Source organism: Cryptomeria japonica, chromosome 1, assembly GCF_030272615.1.
Source record: "Cryptomeria japonica chromosome 1, Sugi_1.0, whole genome shotgun sequence".
Classification (NCBI taxonomy): Eukaryota; Viridiplantae; Streptophyta; class Pinopsida; order Cupressales; family Cupressaceae; genus Cryptomeria; species Cryptomeria japonica.
The window spans coordinates 596,156,580-596,162,138 of record NC_081405.1 but is presented as its reverse complement, the minus strand read 5'-3'; the positions used below and the strand labels follow the sequence as shown (position 1 = coordinate 596,162,138).

The window sequence follows — 5,559 nt, the reverse complement described above, 5'->3', positions numbered from 1 at the left end:
TTCTGGCTGTTACACGAGTTTTGTTGCTCCAAACAGGGACGAAACCCTCTGTTAAAGAGCATTCTGAGTTTTGGACACAACCCCAACCCCAGTAAATTAGGTCTTTCATGGTGTTTCAAGAATGCCAATTATATTTTTACCACCGGAGAGTACTGATTACCAATTTCCATCACTTCCAGGCTGAGCGCAGAGATTTTTCCAGCATCTAGAGTCAACAAATTAAACTACATCAAGTATATTTCCACCACCACGAGTCTCTGAGAGCAACAAGGGACCTGGCAGATCAATTTAAGGCATGCTCTATGCCAAGAACTAAGGCCCATCTAGGAGAGGAGCTCCATCAAACCTGTTACACCACTTATCATGCCCCAAACTCAGGAGTTCACCAGCATCACCCAAGCAAACAGATCAGCTTGAGCATCCTAGGATGATGATCCACTGCAGTGACCAGATTAGGGGAAAATACTATCTCTTGACCAGCCATTATAGGAAAAGAGGGATAGTCAAATCCAGATCTGCAACCCTGAACCAGAGATCACAGTTACAAGCATGTCCAAATCATTACAGAGCAGCTCTCAGATCATGCCCCTGCAACAAACAAGTTACCAGTGGGAACTGGCCTCAATGGTTTCATGCCTCAAGCCGAGGGTGATCATTAGCTGTGAGATATTTCTCTGGAATCTTAAGGCATCAACCTCCAATTGGTCACCAACTTCTGCCCAGATCATGGAGGAATAAAGAGGGTTTAGGGCCACTTATGCATCTAGGTCACTTCTGATCTGTATTTCAGTCTCCTAAACCTCATACATACCCTTCTCACCTTTTATCAGGTGCATAGTTGAATTGTTCAAACTGGGATATGAGTTTTTAAGTAGATGGAAAATGCTACAGGTTGTATAAATCAGTGTTAGCAATTTTTTAAAATTGTTGTTAAGGTAACTGGGGTTTATTTCCATGAATTCTCTTTCTGTTTTAGACTAGTACAGAGTTTAAAACCTTGGATCCACTACATTGAGTGATGATAAATATCTCTGCAAATGTGATGCACACTATTAGGTATTAACCATTCAAAGATGATCAATAGGAGTGATGATTATTCATTTATCATTACTCCATTTACATTTGAAGGCCATAAGAAGAAATTGAGTTTAGAATCATGAGAATTTATGAGCATGGAATGCTTTGAACTAACACAAGAGAGCAAATAGTTCTCACCTATTTAAGATTTGTAGGATTCAGCTTTCATTGTAGTCTTAATCTATAAGAATTGGAGGTGTAGGATCATATTTTATTCCTAATCTTCAAAAGGGATTTGCAGTCTTGGATCCCCCTTACAGATATTAAGATAAAAATATTTTAGGAATCGATCCCCAAAAATTTCAACTAGAAAAGTTTACAATTTGGGGTTCTGAGTAACCAAATAGGATATGCTAGAGATTGTTAAGTCACAAACTGAGCTACTCCTCGATATATGAAATGGTTTGAAAGGCATTATGCTAATTTATCTATGAAAATTCTGGAGATGATACCAAAATATTCAGTAATTGAAAAGTATAATACACAACAAAAAGTGCCAGAAACTTATTTAGTCTCACTGAATTGTTTTGGTCATTTTTGGATATTGATATGACTTATTTTCTCAAGATCACAGAGAGAACTTCAATTTGATAACTTTGGAATTTGTAAGAGAAATATTTGGTCTGGCCATACCTCATTTTTTAGTCTCTCATCTATTAAGAACTCAAACAATCAATTTGGAGAAACAGGAACCCATATAGATGTTGTTGCACTGAGAATTACATCCATAGGCTCTCCAGGGCCATCAACATTCTTCCTTGTCATTACATGGATATCATCCTTACCATTACCATTACAATTACCATAAGATAGTTTAGTTTACGAGTGCCCACTAGATGCACTCACTCCACCACAGAATTTATTTGTCATCCTCTTAGCAAGCTTCATCATGCTCCAGCTGCTGGGCATTGTAACAGCTATCATTAGCAAGTGAGGAGGGTAAAAAAGCACACGTAAGACCTCCATCACAGGAAATCCACAACATAAAAAAATCAGTGGGACAACTTTTTCTAATCCTTGTAAGAACCCACCAGTGATATTTATGGCAGGAATAGGAGTGTTTGTTGCTGCGAGGAATGCAATCCTTTTCCTGTGCACCTCAATATTATCATATTCTGCATGCTCCACCCATGTAACCTGATTACACATAAGATTGATTTGAATCCATCATAGCAGATATTATTTCAAAGAAAATTGTCCATGATCTTAATAGTTGTAACATATACTAGAGCAGTTCTATTTGGATCAGTCAAAAAAAATTGTGAATCCATGATATATTTGGGATTTTTTCATGAATTATTTGGGCAACAAGCATTTGACCAAGAAACTGAAATACCACAATTTTTTAAACAATTTAATCAGCCTGCAGGCCCAGTTGTGATTGATCACAATAAATTCATGCTTTTTATTTCTTTATGGGCTAACTTTGAGCAGATTAAAGAAGGCCTTACCGACATGTGGGAAACAGGCTAGGACTGAGATCCTAACTAGATTAGCACAAATGGACAGACTTCGTTATCTGAATGGACCATGAAGCTATTGTCCTTTATGTTCGTAGGCTTGAAATTGGATCAAAATTAATTAATGATAATTCATGTCATCGAGTCCACAACTCTTCCTACTGGCCCCTATCTTTGTTTCTAAATTGCTTCATAAATGAATGTCTGTACATTAATAAGCGGATCTCTCTTTTCCTGTCAATTAAAATACTAATTAGGTATAATACAAAAAAAAGACAAATTGTTTAGACTGGCTCATAGGAAGAATTGTGCGCTAAACTCTATGTTTAATATTGTGCAGACCTGATTCATAGAGGCATGATTTGCTTTATGCGCCAATGCCAAACCAATCCATTCTCCTGGTTGTGGCATGGAGGACAACCATACTTAAGAACATTTGGTAGTTACGGTGTGTGATATTGATATGGAATGATATATTAAAAACATTCAATGCTCTAAATATGTAGTGTGTGAGGCAATACAATTTAACAGTTTGAATATTCTACATTATACAACAGATCCGGATGAGAACTCCAAACTAATATCTAGTGTAGTAATATCAACTCAATATCAAGAAGACAGATGAAAGACAAGCCATAAAAAAAATTGATGGATGAAAGATAGTGCAGTAGAAATAATATTAAGAAGACGGATGAAAGATAAGCCATATAAAGAAGTTTGCACCTAAGAGACCACAACAGTAATACATAGTGATCAAATGAGAAGGCTGAGTTAAGCCTGTGAGGACAGAAACAGATGGGAGAAGCAGACACCACCATACATAGCCAAACGAGTAAATATGACTACTTACAATCAATGACATGATGACAAGGACCAGAATTGTCTATACAGTTTTGTTCACAAAAGTTATTTTCCCTTTAACAAAAAAATCACAAAAGCCAATGTTGATCGGTAAGTATTGCCAAAATGATTTCCAAGATCCATATTGAAGGCACAACAAAGAGCATCATAATGCTCAGACTCAATGTTGCCACAAAAAATGATCATCAACATAGATAGTTGGGGCATGAAGGCACTCTTGTCATAGTTCTGATCAATTATCATCTTTAATGCAACAAACTCTGCCTCTTCTGAGTGTAGCATTGCACTTGGTACATATACGAGATTTTGTAGATAGGGGACATGTCTACCGCACAAAACTGGGCACTATGATGTTGTGATTCAGTACAGAATTGTTTGTCTTGCATAGCTAAAGGACCATGGACTCTACAGTTGAAATGATATAACTAGAGAGTCATTGCAGTGCGTACATGAAGAGAATCAGAAGAGCAAGTTGCTGACTAAAACAATGCAGGACAACTAGGACATAATACTAAGTAGATCCAATCAGACCTCCCACTCATTTGATCCTGCTGTATCATAAAGTATTCCTCAGCCTTGAATTCATGATCTTCAGGGTTTGCAACTTTTTCTTTGAAACAGAACAAGGGACTCAGCACCATCTAAGTTTCCAGTTACTTTCATTTGCATAAATAACTTTATGATTTAAACCCAAAACATGTAATATAGAGCACACCCAAAGGAAATAGAAAAAGGTAATTGACATAAAACAACTGAACAAAAGGTATTCCTATCATTGTAGTGCTTCCATGAAGAGAATCAGAACACCAAGTTGCTGACTAAAACAATGCAGGACAACTAGGACATAATGCTAAGCAGATCCAATTAGACCTCCCACTCATTTGATCCTGCTGTATCATAAAGTATTCCTCAGCCTTGAATTCATTATTTTCAGGGTTTGCAACTTTTTCTTTGAAACAGAACAAGGGACTCAGCACCATGTAAGTTCCCAGTTACTTTGTTTTGCATAAGTAACTTTCTGATTTAAACCCAAAACATGTAATATAGATCACACACAAAGAAAATAGACAAGGGCCACTGGCAGAAGACAAGTAAACAGAGGGTATTCCTATCGTTGCAGTGCTTACATGAAGAGAATCAGATGACCAAGTTGCTGACTAAAACAATGCAGGACAACTAGGATATAATGCTAAGCAGATCCAATCAGACTTCCCACTCATTTGAGCCTGCTGTATCATAACGTATTCCTCAGCCTTGAATTCATGATCTTCAGGGTTTGCAACTTTTTCTTTGAAGCATAATAAGGGACTCAGCACCATCTAAGTTTCCAATTACTTTGATTTGCATAAATAACTTTCTGATTTAAACCCAAAACATGTAATATAGAGAAAAGACAACTGCAGATTGTACTTATAAAAACAGATATAGGAGCACTAAGTGTCAACGCCCTGGGGAACTTTTTAATTATACATAATAATGTATCATTTGAGGCAATTCAAATAGGGTTCTAAAAAGAACTTGTTCATTAACAATAAATTTTCCCTGAACAGATATATTGTGCAAAGAAAACATTAAACGCAGAATTGACATTGAATTTGAAAAGATATTCATCGACAACACACTATACATTTTAAGAATAGTTTAACCACCGCACCTGCAATCTCCACGAAAAAACAACGCCACATATTCAGCAGAAGTTAGAATTCTTCTCTGCTCGTTATCATGGAGAAAATCTTGAATAATTTCGGTTTTCTGCCCTTTCAAATCTGAACTTCTCCTCACATTCGCAGGAAATTAAACGTGTGGGATGTGGACGTTGGCGCGGGCATTTGAAAAAAGCACGTGTCATGGTTTTTTGGGGATCCGGGCTGATAGCCGTTGTAAGATGTAACTCAAAATTTGAGGAAAATCGTATTTCACTAAGGGGAGATTTTAGATTTAATATTCGAAAGGTAATTTTAAACAGATAGTTATTATCAAAAATTTAAATGAGAGGATAGGTTGAACAACAGATTTTATTTAGCTTATTTAAAATTATTATTAAAAATATATATTCATTTTATCTTGTATAGGTAAAATAGCATATCTTGATGAATATTTAGTTTTGTCTACTTCGATAGAATGTCTTTAATACAATTATGTATTAACAAATAGCATGCTT

The 5,559-nt window shown here is 36.2% G+C and overlaps 1 long non-coding RNA gene across 1 annotated transcript; it reads right to left on the bottom strand.

The window, feature by feature from the left end:
* Nucleotides 1-1,544: 1,544 nt before the first annotated feature.
* On the bottom strand, nucleotides 1,545-5,259 carry LOC131028560 (uncharacterized). The gene is made up of 3 exons (XR_009102607.2): nucleotides 5,053-5,259; nucleotides 2,109-2,214; nucleotides 1,545-1,978 (listed from the first exon to the last, which is right to left on the bottom strand). It is a non-coding gene; the product is annotated as an uncharacterized LOC131028560 (long non-coding RNA).
* Between the last annotated feature and the right edge of the window lie 300 nt (nucleotides 5,260-5,559).